The 19,486-nt window shown below is 40.2% G+C and overlaps 1 non-coding gene across 1 annotated transcript; it reads left to right on the top strand.

The window, feature by feature from the left end:
- The first annotated feature begins 7,538 nt into the window (after positions 1 to 7,538).
- Positions 7,539 to 7,611, top strand: TRNAE-CUC (transfer RNA glutamic acid (anticodon CUC)). Its single transcript has one exon. It is a non-coding gene; the product is annotated as a tRNA-Glu (tRNA).
- Positions 7,612 to 19,486: the final 11,875 nt, after the last annotated feature.

The raw sequence follows: 19,486 nt of genomic DNA, 5'->3' as shown, positions 1-19,486 counted from the left end.
GGATCATAACAAACTGTGGCAAATTCTTAAACAGATAGTACTATCAGACCACCTGACCTGCCTTCTGAGAAATCTGTATGCAGAAGCAACATTTCAAGAAGCAACAGTTAGAACTGGACATGGAATAACAAACTATTTCCAAATAGGGAAAGGAGAACACCAAGGCTATATATTGTCACCCTACTTATTTAACTTTTATGCAGAGTACATCATGAGAAATGCCAGGCTGGATAAAACACAAGCTGGAATCAAGATTGCCCGGAGAAATATCAATAACCTCAGATATGCAGATGACACCACCCTTAAGGCAGAAAGCGAAGAACTAAAGAGCCTCTTGATGAAAGTGAAAGAGGAGAGTGAAAAAATTGGCTTAAAACTCAACATTCAGAAAACTAAGGTCATGGCATCCAGTTCCAACACTTCATGGCAAACAGATGGGGAAACAATGGAAAACAGTGAGAGACTTTCTTTTGGGGAACTCCAAAATCACTGCAGGTGGTGACTGCAGCCATGAAATTAAAAGACGCTTACTCCCTGGAAGAAAAGCTATGAACAAACTAGACAGCATATTAAAAAGCAGAGACATTACTTTAACAACAAAGGTCCATCTAGTCAAAGCTATGGTTTTTCCAGTAGTCATGTATGGATGTGAGAGTTGGACTATAAAGAAAGCTGAGTGCCGAAGAATTGATGCTTTTGAACTGCGGTGTTGGAGAAGACTCTTGAGAGTCCCTTGGGCTGCAAGGAGATCCAACCAGTCCATCCTAAAGGAAATCAGTCCTGAGTGTTCATTGGAAGGACTAATGTTGAAGCTGAAACTCCAATACTTTGGCCACCTGATGCAAAGAGCTGACTCATTGGAAAAGACCCTGATGCTGGGAAAGATTGAAGGTGGGAGGAGAAGGGGACAACAGAGGATGAGATGGTTGGATGGCCTCTCCGACGCCATAGATGTGAGTTTGAGTAGGCTCTGTGAGTTGGCGGTGGACAGGGAAGCCTGGAGTGCTGTAGTCTATGGGGTCACAAAGAGTAGGACACGACTGAATAACTGAACTGAAATCTTTAAACCATATCTGACACAGCTCTAAAATTCTAAGAGTCGAGGATCTTGCATCATATGGAATTCCCCAAGTTGTTTGTCTTAAACTCTCACAAAGACTAAAATTAGCTAAGGGTGGCAGTTGGAATGAGCAGACATCAAATGAGAGTACTTCCTAATTTAAAATGCACTCGAAAGAAGAAGTAAGGGCAGAAGCCTCTTCTAGCTGGAAAAAAAAAAAAAACAATGAACTTCAAATTCAATGTGCTTTTGGGGGCATTTAATCACACAAAGGACCCTTCATGTACATTTTTAAATCACTCTCTTTCCTCCTTGCTGTAAACAAGACATACAAATTAAAGGGAAAGAGAAAATCTCCACTCTCCCTATGGGACAGTGAAATTTGGCATTTTGGTTTTGCTGCTCTGTTAGAGACAAGGATGAAGAGGAAGAAGGAATTTGCTTTTTAATGCTACATAAAAAGATTTGAGGTTACTCAAGTGAGCGTGTATTCAATCTGAAAGCAGTCAAGCTGTTTCAGCTATATTGGAATGTCCCTTAAAAATGTTATCTCCATTTCTAATTGAGAAATTTCTGTGGGACAAAAGGAAAAGAAAAAATGTCACTTTATGCACTACTTAACAATCCCTAAATGATATTAAGGGAAAAGGCCCTAATAAATTAGTATTTTGCTGGTACCTAGCAGGGATTTCAAAGATGATTAAAAGGAAGTGTAGAAAATGTAATCTCTCTTAAATTTTGTTTCCCTTTTTAAAACACTAAATGTCACAGATTTGCTCCAAACTATAATCTTGAATAAGTACAATATTAAATTTTATATATGGTATCCTGATTCTTAAAAATTACCATTGAAAAGCTAAATATGAAAAAGCTCATAAGCTCTTTATTTATTTTCACTTACATCACCAGATTATAGTTCATAAGAGCTTCTTAATGTGTTTAAAAACTGAGTTGGGTTTTTGGGTGTATTCATTGTCCGTGCAACCCTTTTGTCTCAGGACAGGCAATTTGAATTATATGGCACAAACGAATCTTTGAAGACAATGCCTCGTAAAGCAGCTTAGGTTTAAAGTTGTAATATGAAATGTGCAGTCAGTTTTGAACTAAGCAAAATGTGATACCCCAAGCCATTACCTGTTAGAATATTAGAGCCCAAAGACCCTAGTGATCATTAATTTCAACCTCTAAGCTGACATTGAAATTCCTCTGTATTTCCTTTGCTGTAACTTGTTCCAGCAAACAAGCTGCTCAGTTGTTTGCTAGAACCATGCTAGACAAACGGTACTACAGTGAAACAATTCCAGTCTAATGACTCAGCCCCGATGTGTTCCCAAAGGCTTCCAACATCCAAGCCCTGCTTCTGCCCTCACAGATACCAAGATGTTATCTCCTTTCATACATCTGCCCTGGGACTATAAAAACCTCGCTTTTGTTCCTGCCTTGGATTTCTGTTTTTCACGTTAAACGTCACCTTGCCCTTCAACTCATATGACTTGATTTTTTAGCCTCCTTTCATCCTCCTCTAACTCACTAGGTTCCCAGTCACTTTTTTAATGATGTATACCTAGAGCTGAATACAATGATCCCAATATAATCAACTGATTCACACTCCCTACAAAGAAATGAAAAATAGACTTAAACTGTTGTGGTACTGATGATGATATTATTGTTCACCATGACAGGAACACATTCCTTAATGCAATCTTTTTTTCAAGAAGGATATTCCTGCATCTATAAAATGAAGAGGTTGTATGAGACCAATAGGGCAGCTATTTTATCAATTGAAACCTCAGGCAAAGACCAGTATGCTAAAAAACCAGGCCGGGAATTTCCTGGTTAAAAGAAAGAGTATGGAAAGCAATCTCCAAATGCAATGCAATCCCTATTAAAATTACAATGGCATTTTCACCAAAATAGAACGAATAATCCTAAAACTGGTATAGAATCACAGAAGATCTCAATAACCAAAATAATCTTTGGAAAGATAAAAGCAAGAAGCATCACACTTCCTGACTTTAAATTATATTACAGAGCTATAGTAATCAAAGCAGTATGCTTTTGGTATAAAAGCAGACACACAGATCAACAGAACAGAACAGAAAACCCAGAAACTAACCCACATTTATATGGACAACTGGGCTTCCCAGGTGGTAAAGAATCTGTCTGCCAGTGTGAGACATGAGATATGGGTTCAATCCCTGGGTTGGGAAGATATCCTGGAGAAGGAAATGGCAACCCACTCGTTTTCTTGCCTGGAGAAGCCTGGCAAGCTACAGCCCATAGGGTCACAAAGAGTCAGACATGACTGAAGCAACCTAGCACACACACATGTGGCCAAATGCTCTAAGACAAAGGAGATAAGAACATACAATGGGGAAATAACCATCTCTTCAATATATGGCACTGAGAAAACTAGACAGCTATATGCAGAATAATTAAGCTGGATTACTTTCTCATATCATGTATAAAAATAAACTCAAAAGGGATTAATTTTAATTTTAATGTATGATCCAAAACCAGAAAACTAGAAGAAAACATAGACAGTATGCTCTTTGACACTGGTTTCAGCAGTATTTGTTTTGGATATGTCTTCTCAGACAATGAAAACAAAAGCAAAAATAAACAAATGGAACTACGTCAAACTAAAAAGCTTCTGCACAGCAAAGGAAACCATTGACAAAATGACAGGGCAAACTACTGAATGGGAGAAATATTTGCAAATCATATATTCAGTAAAGTGTTAATATCCTAAATATATACATATATATATATATATATAAACAAACAACTCAAACAAAATATGAGCAAAGGATCTAAATCAACATCTTTCCAAACAAGACATACAGATGTCCAACGGATACATGAGAAGATGCTCAATGTTACTAATCATCAGGGATATGCAAATTAAAACCATAATAAGATATCACCTCACATCTTTCAGAATGGCTATCATCAAAAAGACCATAAAAATAACAAGTGTTTACAAGGATGCTGAGAAATGAGACCTCTTGTGCACTGCTGGTAGTAATGTGCAGCCACTATGGAAAATAGTATGGAGGTCCCTCAAAAATTAAAAGTAGAATTGCCATACGCCAGCAATTGTATTTCTGAGTACTGATGCAAGAAAACAAAAAAACTAACTTGAAAAGATATATGCATCCACATGATCACTGCAGCATTCTTTACAATAACCAGTACATGGGAGCAAACCAAGTGGAGATATATATTTGTGAAACGAAGATCATGGCATCTGGTCCCATCACTTCATAGCAAATAGAAGGGGAAAAAGAGGAAGCAGTGACAGATTTTATTTTCTTTGGCTACAAAATCACTGCAGACGGTGACTGCAGCCATGAAATTAAAACATACTTGCTTCTTGGAAGGAAAGCTATGACAAGCCTAGACAGTGTATTAAAAAGCTGAGAGAACACTTTGTCAACAAAGGCCTGTAGAGTCAAAGATGTGGTTTTTCCAGTAGTCATGTACAGATGTGAGGGTTGGACCATAAAGAAAGCTGAGCGCCAAAGAATTGATGCCTTCTAATTGTGGTGCTAGAGAAGACTCTTGAGAGATCCTTGGACAACAAGGAGATTAAACCAGTCAATCCTAAAAGAAATCAACCCTGAATATTCATTGGAAGGACTGATGCTGAAGCTGAAGCTCCAACACTCTGACCACCTAATCAAAGGGTCATTAGAAAAGACTGACTCTGGGAAAGGTTAAAGGCAGAAGAAGAGGGTGGTAGGGGATGAAATGGTTAGATAGCATCACTGACTCAATGGAAGTGAATTTGAGTAAACTCCGGGAGACAGTGAAAGACAGGGAAGGCTGGCGTGCTACAGTCCATGGGGTTGGACACAACTTAACAAGTGAACAACAACAAATATATTTGTGACAATATGGATGAACCTGAGGGCATTATGCTAAGTGAAATAATTCAGAGAAAGACAAATATCATGGATCTCAGTTCAGTTCAGTCGCTCAGTCATGTCTGACTCTTTGTGACTCCATGGACGTAGAATGCCAGGCTCACCTGTCTTTCACTATCTCCCAGCATTTACTCAAATTTATGTCCATTGAGTCAGTGATGCTATCTAAACATCTCATCCTCTGCTGCCCTCTTCTCCTTTTGCCTTTAATCAGCACGCCAGGCTTCCCTGTCCATCGCCGACTCCCGGAACTTGCTCAACCTCATGTCCATCAAGTCCATGATCCAGTGTTTTTCATTTTCCATGAAAAACAAATGGGTTTTCATTTGTTCTGAAAACCCAGCATCCTTTATTGTCCCCTTCTACTCCTGCCTTCAATCTTTCCCCAAATCAGGGTCTTTTCCAATGAGCCAGTTCTTCGCATCAGGTAGCCAAAGCATTGGAGTTTCAGCTTCATCATCAGTCCTTCCAATGAATATTCAAGACTGATTTCCTTTAGGATTGACTGATCTGACAAGGCTGTAGTCCATGTGATCAGTTTCAGAATCTCACTATATATGAAATCTAAGGGAAAAAAAAAAAAGAAACAAAACAAAAGTGAATCCTTGGATACAGAAACAGATTGGTTGTTACCAGAAGCAAGGGGTGGGGACAGGCAAAATGGTTGAAGAGGATCAATAGGTACAAACTTCCAGATATAAAATAAATAAGTCATGGAATGTATAGCATAATGGCTGCAGCTAAAAATACTATGCTGTATATTTAAAGGTTGTTAAGAAAGTAAATCTTGAAAGTTCTCATCACCAGAAAAAGAATATTAACTATATGTGGTGATGCATGTTAACCAGACATTACAGTGACCACGTCCATGGAATTCTCCAGGCCAAAATACTGTAGTGGGTAGCCTTTCTCTGCTCCCGGGGATCTTCCCAACCTAGGGATCAAACCCAGGTCTCCCTCATAGCAGGTGGATTCTTTACCAGCTGAGCCACAAGTGAAGCCCAAGGACACTGGAATAGGGAGCCTATCCCTTCTCCAGTGGAGCTTCCCAATCCAGGAATTGAACCAGTTTCCTGCATTGCAGGTGGATTCTTTACCAACTGAGCTTTGAGGGAAGCCCACAGTCTTGCAATATATATAAACATTAAATCATTACGGGTTGTACACCTGAAACTAATATAATGTTGTTGTTTAGACACTAAGTTGTGTCCAATTCTTTGCCACCCCATGGACTGTAGCTTGCCAGGCTGCTCTGTCCATGGGATTCTCCAGGCAAGAATACCGGAATGAGTTGCCATTTCCCTCTCCAGAGGCTCTTCCCGACCCAGGGATTGAACCTGCATCTCCAACACTGGCAGGCAGATTCTTCACCACTGAGCCAGTAGGGAAGCCCAGTGTTATATACCATCAACATTTTTTAAATTTTTATACTGGAGTAAGTAGTCCTTCCCTTCTCCAGGGGATCTGCCCAACCCAGGGATCGAACCCAGGTCACCCTCACTGCAGGCAGATTCTTTACCAGCTGAGCCACAAGGGAAGCCCTTTAAATTTAAAGTTTTTCTAAAAAAGTAAGATTATGGATAGGATGATGGAAGGTGGATGTCTGCTTACTTGAGCACTCCTGCACCACAGTTTCCACTTTTAGGCTTCTCAAATGTTCTAGGAAACAAATATCTTAGATATTTGTTTTGAAAACCCAACCTCCCTCATGGTGCTCTGTAAAATGAAGAAAAACTTTCTAACTCACAGTGTTACTTGCCTTCAAAAACCTTCAAGTGGTAAGACAATTTACATCGCCCAGTCCTGGGGTATTACACCAACACCTTACTGTTCACTCATATATTTTTAACAGTAAATTCAAGAAGCTTTTACTGTTGCTAGTATTTGCATTTTGATTGCTTGTGCAGTTTGGGCTTGCCAAATCATCTTCATTCAAGGGCCATATACACGAAGATCAATCTAACTCTATCTTTAGTTTTTAAAAAAGCCAAACTTCTCATTAAAAATTAAGAAGGATAAAAAAGCAAAGAAATTTTAATAAGTAAAATAAATAGTCCCAAAATAAATCCACACACTTAAGGTCAATTAATTTATGACAAAGGAGGAAAGAATATACAATGAAGAAAAGATAACCTCTTCAATAAGTGGTTCTGGGAAAACTGTACAGTTTAGCTACATAAACTGTAGCAATATTTTTTTTTTGGTCTAGCTGCTAAAGTAAAAGAAATAAGAGCAAAATTAAATAGGGCCTTACTAAATTGAAAAGCACTGGCACAGCATAGGAAGCTATCAACAAAACAAAAAGACAACCTACAAATGGGAGAAAACATGTGCAAATAATATGACCAACAAGCAGTTAATATCCTAAACACAAACACCTCATCCAACCTAATATCAAAAAACCAAACAGCAGGATTTAAAAATGGGCAAAAAATCTGAATAGACATTTTTCCAAAAAAAGACATGCAAATGGCTAACAGGTTCATGAAAAAATGCTCAACATCACTAATCATAAGAGAAATGCAAATCAAAATCACAATGAGAGGAATTCCCTGATGGTCCAGTGGTTAGGACTCAGCACTCTCACTGCTGAGGGCCTGGGTTCGATCCCTGGTCAGAGACCTAAAATCTCACAAGTCTCACAGCATGGCTTGGCAAAAAAAAAAAAAAAAAAAAAGAATTGCAATGAGATACTACCTCATACCTGTTAGAATGGCTATCATTAAAAAGACCACAAGTAACAAATGCTGGTGAGGATATAGAGAAAAGGGACCCTCCTAGGTTGTTGGTGGGAATGTAAACTGGTGCAGCCACTATGGAAAACAGAATGGAGGTTTCTCAAAAAATTAAAATAGAACTACCATCAGTTCAGTTCAGTCGCTCAGTCGTGTCCGACTCTTTGCAACCCCATGAATCACAGCATGCCAGGCCTCCTGTCCATCACCAACTCCCGGAGTTCATTCAGACTCATGTCCATCAAGATAGTGATGCCATCCAGCCATCTCATCCTCTGTCACCCCCTTCTCCTCCTGCCCCCAATCCCTCCCAGCATCAGAGTCTTTTCCAATGAATCAACTCTTCGCATGAGGTGGCCAGAGTACTGGAGTTTCAGCTTCAGCATCATTCCTTCCAAAGAAATCCCAGGGCTGATCTCCTTCAGAATGGACTGGTTGGATCTCCTTGCAGTCCAAGGGACTCTCAAGAGTCTTCTCCAACACCATACTTCAAAAGCATCAATTCTTCGGCGCTCAGCCTTCTTCACAGTCCAACTCTCACATCCATACATGACCACAGGAAAAACCATAGCCTTGACTAGACGGACCTTAGTCGGCAAAGTAATGTCTCTGCTTTTGAATATACTATCTGGGTTGGTCATAACTTTTCTTCCAAGGAGTAAGCGTCTTTTAATTTCATGGCTGCAGTCACCATCTGCAGTGATTTTGGAGCCCCAAAAAATAAAGTCTGACACTGGTTCCACTGTTTCCCCATCTATTTCCCATGAAATGATGGGACCAGATGCCATGATCTTCGTTTTCTGAATGTTGAGCTTTAGGCCAACTTTTTCACTCTCCACTTTCACTTTCATCAAGAGGCTTTTGAGTTCCTCTTCACTTTCTGCCATAAGGGTGGTGTCATCTGCATATCTGAGGTTATTGATGTTTCTCCCGGAAATCTTGATTCCAGCTTCTGCTTCTTCCAGTCCAGCGTTTCTCATTATGTACTCTGCATAGAAGTTAAATAAGCAGGGTGACAATATACAGCCTTGACGTACTCCTTTTCCTATTTGGAACCAGTCTGTTGTTCCATGTCCAGTTCTAACTGTTGCTTCCTGACCTGCATGCAGATTTCTCAAGAGGCAGGTCAGGTGGTCTGTATTCCCATCTCTTTCAGAATTTTTCACAGTTTATTGTGATCCACACAGTCAAAGGCTTTGGCATAGTCAATAAAGCAGAAATAGATGTTTTTCTGGAACTCTCTTGCTTTTTCCATGATCAATGGATGCTGGCAATTTGATCTCTGGTTCCTAGAGAGTATTAAACTTAGTGAAATAAGTCAGATAGAGAAATATGTTCTGTTATGCCTTATATGTGGAATAAAAAATGAAACAAACAAATTTATATAACAAAACAGAAATAGACTCACAGATGTAGAGAACAAACTAATGGTTACCAGTGAGGAAAGGGAATGGGGAGGGGGCAAAATAGAGATGTGGGATTAAAACATACAAACTACTATCTATAAAGTAAATAAGATATAAAGACATATTGTACAGCACAGAGAAATCCAGCCATTATTTGATAATAACTTTAAATAGATTATCTCTAAAAATACTGAATCACTATGTTGTACACCTTAAACTAACAATATTGTAAATCAACTATAATAAAAAATACTAAGCTAAAAAAAAGTAAAATAAGGGCTATAATATATGTCTAAAGAATAAAGGACAAACAAAAAGAAGAAAACGTAGGGGAAAGGGATGAAATGAAGCAAGACGAAAAGACAATCATAGATACAAAAACTCTTACACAGAAGTAACAGAGGGAGAGAGGGAGAGAAGGAGAGGGTTGAGACAAAGGAGGGTGGTACACCGGAAGGAAATGGAGAATCCAGGGGTAAAGCACACATGGGATGTGATCTTGCTTCTCTACACACCCATCCAAGAGCAGAATCCAACATCCTGGGCACGACTTCCCAGAGGTCCATGGTAGTGAGAACCATTCCTTTCAACTGAGATCACTGCCCTTTCCATACTTGTAGGAAAGAAGCGTCCATCCCAACACTCAACCCTCTTCTCATCTGTTGACCCATGTACTAATGAATGCTAAAGAATTCTAGTTTATACTTTTCAGATTTCTGGGGTTTTGTGGGATATTCACTTTGCTAACATAATATACAAAAAAAGAGCCTCAATTTTTCAAAAAATAACAGTTACAGCCATTAAAGATGAAATCTCTAGGGTCACAGCTCCAATCTCTCATTTTGCAAATGGAAAAACCAAGACTGAGATGACTTTCCCAGGGTCTTATAGCCTGGCAAGGAGATAGCATGAACTGGATCAGGGAGGGGGCAGAGTATGAGTGCCATGGACATGAAGGCAGATCATTTTCAGAAAAAAGACACCACTAAAACAGTCTGAGTCTTTGTCATTCATTTTTTCCACCACACATCTGTACACTTGGCTCTGTCATGTTACCACTTCCTGGTGTAGGGATTGTTTTCCTTTCAAGAATAAATAAACAGTACAAGCCAATAAACTCTAGAATGATAAATGCCCTCTTATCTCAATATTTTCTTCCCAGAAGATGGAATATTACAAACAAGGAAAATTCTTTTCACCAAAATAATAAATATTTATCATAAGACACAAACAGGACACTACAGAGAGCCTAGCGGTAATTTTACTTTCTGTCCGTGCAAAATTCTCTCCAAGTCCTTGGGGGTGTCAGCCCAGGGTAGACACACGGAGTGAAGCTGGCTAACTGATCCTGAATACATTTGGCCACATTCTGAGTCCAGCTGCCTGAGTGAGACATGGCATTGTGGTATCAGTTCCACTTAGGCAAATTCCAAGCACTAGCTTGCCTGTCCCAAGCCAAACCCTTCTCAGTCATGTCTAACTCTTTGAGACCATACGTACTGTATTCTGCCAGGCTCCTCCGTCAATGGGATTTCCCAGGCAAGACTACTGGAGTGAATTGCCATTTCCTCCTCCAGGGGATCTTCCCAACCAAGGGATTGAAACTGCATCTCCTGTGGCTCCTTCACTGGCAGGCAGAGTCTTTACCACTGGGCCACCTGGGAAGCCCATTCTAAACCCACCCACCAAGAGGCAAGTGCAATGCCCACACTGACCAAAGTCCCAATACTTTTGAGAGGTATCTTTGGAGATGTAGGAATACATGTGAAAATACACTGAAAACTCCCATGATTCTGACCTCAGAGCTGAAAGAATCCAGGTCAAAGACTCTTATTTCATTGATACACTGAATTGAAATGAACAGGTTATGAGCACTTATTGAGTATCTACTGTATACAGGGCACTAGATCAGTGGTTGCCCAGGTGTGCCTGGGGGAGAGTAAAAGGCAAGTACATTCTAACATAAAACTGTTTGCATTCCAATTTTGAGAAATTGTTAATTCAGGTTACAACTGGCCTTTTTCTTGTTCCTACTCCTTGCCTGTTTTGTATGCTGTTCTGACAAAGGCCTCTCTAAGAAAGTACTATGGAAAATTTTAGGTTAAGCAAGACAATTCAAAACATTTCTTTGCTAATTTAAAACTCAAAGATGATACCTGAATATCAATAAGTCTTGCTACCAGAATCCCTTGTACGCCTATTGATTTGGTTTTGTGGGGACAGGGGCAGGGAGCATGGTCATAAGTCATCCCTGTGACAATACAACAGAACTTCCCAACTAGAGAACATTCCTATTGCAGCTTCTAAGCCACACTTTGGGTCTCAGTTTTTCTACTTAAAGCAGGATGCTGAAGTTTCTTCCTCTCAATGATCCTTTCATTCTTCATGAGGAATATGTCTGCCAACCACATCAAAGTATCCAGACATTAGTTGGAAGACCTGGTGCCTCTTGCTTCAAACAGTCCTATAATAAATAGCTAATGTGCAGAGAAATGACTTTTGTAATCTAGGAGGCAGAGAGGACAGAACATGGGTTCAAGTGGGGTCCCCCACAGTGTAGGCACACATAGCTCTAGTACCCTTGGAAATTCAGTTACAATAGACTGACCTAGATGTGATCCTGCCAAAGGCAAGGAGCATACTAGGTGGCATTTGATGGATTCTTCTAGCCTTATAAATTTGATTTTTGAGTCTATGCCCCTAAGAGATCTGAATTAAAGAGATCAGCATTATTGAATTTTGTAGAAAATACAGCCATAGGACTGATGCACTTAACTTCCTTTACTGGGCATTCTATTACAAAGAAAATGGATAGCCATGCTTCAAGAAGCTGGAGGAACTGGGAGGAAAAATACAGCCAGCATCTTGTGTGTGTACACACGCGCTCAGTCATGTCCAACTCTTTACGACCCCATGGACTGTAGCCCACAAGACTCCTCTGTCCATGGAATTTTCCAGGCAAGAATACTGAAATGGGTTGCCATTTCCTACTCCAGGAAATCTTTCCAAGCCAGGGACTGAACCTGAGTCTCTTGTGTTTCCTGCTCTGGCAGGTGGATTCTTTACCACTGCGGCACTAGGGAAGCCCCTAGCATCTTCTACTAGAGGACAATATGAGAAATAATTTATGCTGACCCTTTCTGTGAAGTGCTAATATTTTAAAGATAAAATTTCCCAAGATTACTTCACACTCTAATATATATTAAGCTCCCATTCATGGACATCACAAGGTGCCAAGCACAACAAGCAAGAAAAAGGACAACAGAAAGCAATCGGTCAGACTTTAAATGCCTACATTTGGCAAATGGTAAGCTTTTATCAGTTGCTTAGAAATTCTCAAAGCGTCACCTGTTGGTGTTCTGCATCAGAACCACCAAGACAGCCTTACAGAAATGCAGAGACCTGGGTCTCAGCTAATGTCAGTGGCATAGAATCTCCAAGTGAAGGGCTTTTTTTCTCCAGGTCCCCTAGTGACTATGAAGTACCCTACAGTTTGAGACTGCCGCCACAGGAACAATCTCAAGTCCGTATTATTCAGGAGGCTCCAGTACAGGCCTCAATGAGGGAATGATTCAATTATATGGGGCTAAAATTTACTAAGAATCTCATCCTCCCATTTCCGTCTTATACTCAAGCTCACATTCCAAAGGAATTCCTTTGGCTCTTAAGGTTGAGAGGAAATTGCTGATGTTCCTGAATTACCCTTAATAATAGCTCAGCCACACTTGAAGAGCTGAAGACAGTCATGCTTGATTAATTTGGACCTGTTAAAACAGAGATTGCACTAACTTGGGAGAAGTCAGAATCAGTAGTCCTTTTTACTAAAAGATTTTTTTTTCCCCTCTGTGGAATAATAATGTATTCTAACTCAAAAACTAAAGCCAAATTTTAGGTCTGGACTTTTGACTTTTATGTGGGTTGAGATATACTTAAGATTTTCCCAACCACTTCATCTATCCCCTGGTCCATCATTACCAACTGCTGTGAATTTTTTTCCTAGCATTCTGGTTCCGAATCCAAATAGCAAAGATAAAGAAATAATCATTATTAAAACAGACAATAGGACTTCCCCGGTGGTTCTGTGGTTGGGAATTCACCTGCCAATGCAGGAAACATGGGTTCCATTACTGGTCTGGGAAGATCCCACATGCCATGGGGCAATAAAGCCCGTAAGCCGCAACTACTGAGCCCCTGGGCCCCAACTACTGAAGCCCGTGAGCTCTAGACCCGTGCTCTGCAACGAGAGAACTGCAATGAGAAGCCCACACACCATGACTAGAGAGTAGTCCCTTCTCACAACAAATAGAAAAACCCTGTGAGCAGCAAGGAAGACTCAGTGCAGTCAGAAATACGATAAATAAACAATAAACATACACTACGCCGAGCATTGATTTCCTCAGTTCTTCCTCAGAGTATTTCTTTTCATCATCATAACCTTGGGGGTAGATGTTATTAGCCCTATTTTACATCTGAGGCTAAGGAATTGCATAGCTACTAAATGATAAAACCAGAGATGATACCTGGTCTCAGCCCTTCACCAAAGGAAAAACAGGGAGCTGCCTTTATTATACTAGCATCTTCTTTCACTCCAAACCCACTTGAAGGGGGCTGCATGTTTGTTAGCCTCGGGAATAATAATGCCCTGGAGAAAAGGGGACTTGAAAGTCCATCTGACTCAGTTTGAATCAAGAAAGCATTTCTCTAACAAGATGTATAACCTTGAGCAAAGCCAGTCACTCTCTCTGTGGCTCAGTTTATAAAAGATAAACATCTCCTATAAAACAAGGTACCATTTATTCCATTCTGATGAGGGGTAATCGAAATCAGAAAGTAACAATGTGAAACCTTCTAACATCACAAGTAACAGTTGAAAATTAGCTCTTGTTCTTTCCTTCTTTGTTTCTTAAATATCAAAATATTCTTCTAAAATATCACTGAGGCAGTTTGTGAAAAGAATGAAGAATCAGAAAGAGTAAACCAAGGAAGCAAAGAGCTCCTGGAGAGTGAAAGGAAAAGGAAATATAAGCAGAGGGAATACGAATACCTGTATAGAAGGAAACAACAGATGGCCACCGGAACCACACTTCTTCCATTGGACAAATTTGTGACAATCATTCTAATAGAAGTTCCATCATGTCTTAATGAACACAGAAACCTCACTTAGCAGCATATCAAAAAGAACAAGTTAAAGAAATCTACGTTCTCACATCCAATAAAAGGTTCTCCCTTTAAGAATACACATGCCCCCTTGAAATTTGAGTTTTATTATTGCTGAAACATGTTAAGAATTGTCTCCATAATACCACACATCATACTGGATTCTATGGCTGACAAAATAGTTGCAGCTTTATGAAGTCACCTGAGTAGTAAGTACCACATCATCACACCATCAGATGATAAACACACATCTCAACATCTCCTGTCTTGGCCACCACAGCACAACCCTTGCAAAGAAGTATTCCCAGCTTCTTGTTCTAAGACAGGCCCTCCTAAGGCCACCACAGCACCTCAGAACTAGAGAAAGAAGCTCCCAGAGTTCCTCTTTTCTCCTGAGATGAGCACACTGAGGGCTGTTTCTCCCCTCCCTTGGCCATCACCCTACTGAGAGTTGCAGGAGAGAACACTTGTCCAATGACACCACCTTGTCCTGCTCGACCATCAGTTCTAATACATCACATCCCCTATTACCTGTTAACCAGAAACCTGAACTCCTACATCATCCATCATCTCAAGCATTCTTTACACCTACTACTCGGATCCACTTTCCCAACTATCCTCTACCTCTAAAATTCTTCCAGCTATCAGTCATCAGCAAACACTTTTGTTATGGGTTGAACTATGTCCCTGCCCACCCAAATTGCTATGCATAAATCCTAATCCTCAGTACCTCAGAGTGTGACCTAATATAAAAATAGGGTCATTGCAACTCACAGATTGGGAGAAAATGTTTTCAAATGATGTGATCAACAAGGGTTTAGTCTCCAAAATTTAAAAACAGCTCATGCAGCTCAATATAAAAAGAAAAAAAAAAAAACAATCAAAAAAAGGGGAGAAGATCTAAAGAGACATTTCTCCAAAGAAGACATACAGATAGCCAAGAGGCACATGAAAAGATACTCATCAGTGCCAGTTATTGGAGCAATGAAAATCAAAACTATAATGAGATTATCACCTTCCTCCAGTCAAAGTGGCTAAAATCCACAAACAATAAATGCTGGAGAGGGTGTAGAGAGAAGGAAGCCCTCCCACACTGTTGTTCAGTTCAGTTTAGTCGCTCAGTCGTGTCTGACTCTTTGCAACCCCATGAATCGCAGCATGCCAGGCCTCCCTGACCATCACCATCTCCCGGAGTTCACTCAGACTCATGTCCATCAAGGCAGTGATGCCATCCAGCCATCTCATCCTCGGTCGTCCCCTTCTCCTCCTGACCCCAATCCCTCCCAGCATCAGAGTCTTTTCCAATGAGTCAACTCTTCGCATGAGGTGGCCAAAGTACTGGAGCTTTAGTTTTAGCATCATTCCCTCCAAAGAAATCCCAGGGCTGATCTCCTTCAGAATGGACTGGTTGGATCTCCTTGCAGTCCAAGGGACTCTCAAGAGTCTTCTCCAACACCACAGTTCAAAAGCATCAATTCTTCAGCACTCAGCCTTCTTCACAGTCCAACTCTCACATCCGTACATGACCACTGGAAAAACCACAGCCTTGACTAGATGGACCTTAGTTGGCAAAGTAATGTCTCTGCTTTTGAATATACTATCTAGGTTGGTCATAGCTTTTCTTCCAAGGAGTAAGCATCTTTTAATTTCATGGCTGCAGTCACCATCTGCAGTGATTTTGGAGCCCCCCAAAATAGAGTCTGACACTGTTTCCACTGTTTCCCCATCTACTTCCCATGAAGTGATGGGACTGGATGCCATGATCTTCGTTTTCTGAATGTTGAGCTTTAAGCCAACTTTTTCACTCTCCTCTTTCACTTTCATCAAGAGGCTTTTTAGCTCCTCTGCACTTTCTGCCATAAGGGTGGTATCATCTGCATATCTGAGGTTATTGATATTTCTCCCAGCAATCTTGATTCCAGCTTGTGTTTCTTCCAGTTGGTGGGAATGTAAATTGGGACAGCCACTATGGAGAACAGTATGGAGGTTCCCTAAAAAAACTAAAAACAGAGCTACCATATGATCCAGCAGTCCCACTCCTGGGCATATATCTGGAGAAAAACATGGTCCAAAAGGATACATGCACACCAATGTTAACTGCAGCACTGTTTACAATACCCAAGACACGGAAGCAACCCGAATGTCCGTCAACAGAGAAATGAATAAAGGAGACGTGGTGCGTATATACAGTGGAATATTACTCAGCCTTTAAAAAGGTGAAATAATGTATTTGCAGCAACATGGGTGGACCTAGAGAGTGTCATACTGAGTGAATTAAGTCAGACAGAGAAGGAGAAATATAACATCCCTTATATGCAGAATCTAAAAAGAAATTATACAAACAAACGTATTTACAAAACAGAAACATACTCACAGACTTAAGAGAACAAACATGGTTACCAAGGGGGAAGGATGGAGGGAGGAAGGAGTAAGGAGTTTGGGATTGATATATACACACTGCTTGCTATATTTGAAATGGATAACCTACAAGGTCCTATTGTATACCACAGGGAACTCTGCCTAATGTTACGTGGCAGCCTGGATGGGAGGGGGGTTTGGGGAGAATGGATACATGTGTATGTATGGTTGAGTCCCTTTGCAGTCCTCCTGAAACTATCACAACATTGCTAACCAGCTATACTCCATTACAAAATAAAAGTTTTTTTAAAAAAATAGGATCATGGCACACTGATGAAAGAGAGTGAAGACACAAACAAACTGAAAGATACATTGTACTCAGAGACTGGAAGAGTTAATGGTGTTAAACTGACCATACTACTCAGGGCAACCTACAGATTCAGTTCAATCCCTATCAAAATTCCAATGGCATTTTTCATGGAACTATAATAAATAGCTCTAAAATTTGTATAGAAACACAAAAAAACCTGAACAGTCAAAACAATCTAGAGAAAGAACAAGGCTGAAAGCATATGTGCCCTGATTTTAAAACTATAACACAAAGCTACAGTCACCAAAATTTTGGCAGTGCCACAAAAACAGACTCATAAATCAATGGAACAGAATAGAGAGCCCAGAAATAAAGCCACACTTACATGGACAGTTAATCTATGAAAAAAAGGGTCAAGGATATACAAAAGGACAGACTCTTCAGTTAATGGTATTTTGAAAACTAGACAGCTACTTGCAAAAGAATCAAACTAGACTACTTTCTCACACCATAAACAAAAATATCAAATGGACTAAGCACTTAGGTATAAGAGCTGAATCGTAAAATTCCTGGAAGAAAACAGGCAGTAGGTTCTCTGATATTGGTCTTAGCAATAGTTTTTGTGAAAACAGATGGGACCTAATTAAACTCAAAATCTTTTGCACAGGAAAGGAAATTATCAACAAATAAAAAGACTGCCTACTGAATGGTAGAAAATATTTGCTAATGATATGTCTGACAAGGCATTGATATCCAAAGTATACAAAGAACTCATCAGTTCAGTTCAGTTCAGATCAGTCACTCAGTCATGTCCAACTCTTTGCAACCCCATGAATTGCAGCACATCAGGCCTCCCTGTCCATCACCAACTCCCAGAGTTCACCCAAACTCATGTGCATCGAGTAGGTGATGCCATCCAGCCATCTCATCCTCAGTCGTCCCCTTCTCCTCCTGCCCTCAATCCCTCCCAGCATCAGAGTCTTTTCCAATGAGCCAATTCTTCGCATGAGGTGGCCAAAGTACTGGAGTTTCAGCTTTAGCATCATTCCTTCCAAAGAAATCCCAGGGCTGATCTCCTTCAGAATGGACTGGTTGGGTCTCCTTGTAGTCATACTCAACTTTAACAAAAATCCAATTTAAAAGTGGCAGAGAACTTGAATAGACATTTTTCCAAAGAGGATGTGCAGATGGCAAATAGGCACATAAGGTCTTCCCTGGCAATCTAATAGTTAAGAATCCAACTGCCAATGCATGGGACATGGGTTTGACCCCTGGTCCTGGAAGATTCTACATGCTGTGGGACAACTAAGCCTGGGCACAACTACTGAACTGACATCCTACAACAACTGAAGCCCACATGCCCTAGAGTCCGCACTCTGAAGCAAGAGAAGCCACTGCAATGACAAGTGTGTGCCCCACAATGAAGAAGAGCCCCTGCTCGGTGCAACTAGAGGAAAGCCTATCTGCAGCAACAAAGACCCAACACAGCCAAAAATAAAAGTACACGAATAATTAGAAATAAAGCAAATAGGAATATGAAAAGATGTTCAGCATCACTAATCATCCAGAAAATGTAAATCAAAACCAAATGAGGTATCATCTCACATTTGTCAGATAAAGTATTGGCAAGGAAGTGGGGGAAAAGGAAGCCTCAAGCACTGCTGGTGGGAACGTAAACTGGTATAGCCACTAGGAAAACAGTATGGAGGTCCTTCAAAAAATTAAAAACAGAACTACCATACAATCCAGTAATATATATATAGTTTATACAATAGACTCTTTATTGCTCAGCCATAAAAGAGAATGAGATCTTGCCATTTACAACAATGTGGATGAACCTAAAGAGTATCGTGCTAAGTGAAGTGTCAGACAGAGAAAGACAAATACTATGCAATTTCATTTATATGTGGAATCTAGGAAAACAAAACAAACGAACAAATACAATAAAACAGAGACAGTCATAGACACAAAGAACAAACAGGAGTTGCTGGGGGTGGGATGGAAGATGAGAGAAACAGATGAGGGAGATTAAGAGGTATAAACCTACATTTCAAAATAAATGAGTCATGGGTATGAAATGTACAGTGTAGGGAATACAGTCAATAAGTACATAATACCTTTGTATGCTGGCAGATGGTAACTAGACTTATTGTAGTAATCATCTTGAAATGTATAGAAATATCCAATCACTATTTTGTGCACCAGGAGCTAACGCAGTGCTACAGGTCAATACTTCAAAATCACACAAACTCATAGAAAAAGAGATCTGATTTGTAGCTACTAGGGTCAGCAGTTGGGTGAAGGGTAATTGGAGATCCCTGTAGCTCAGATGGTAAAGAATCTGCTTGCAATACAGGAGACCCAGGTTCGATCCCTGGTCAGGAAGATCCTCTAGAGAAGGGAATGGCAACCCGCTCCAGTATTCTTGTCTGGAGAATCCCATGGACAGAAGACCCTGGCAGACTACAGTCCATGGGGTCACAAAGAATCAGACACAACTGAGCAAGTAACATTACTACTATTAGTTAAAA

This window comes from Ovis aries, chromosome 16 (genome assembly GCF_016772045.2).
Source record: "Ovis aries strain OAR_USU_Benz2616 breed Rambouillet chromosome 16, ARS-UI_Ramb_v3.0, whole genome shotgun sequence".
Classification (NCBI taxonomy): Eukaryota; Metazoa; Chordata; class Mammalia; order Artiodactyla; family Bovidae; genus Ovis; species Ovis aries.
Note: the sequence above shows the minus strand (reverse complement) of the source record. Positions and strands in the feature narration are given on the sequence as shown.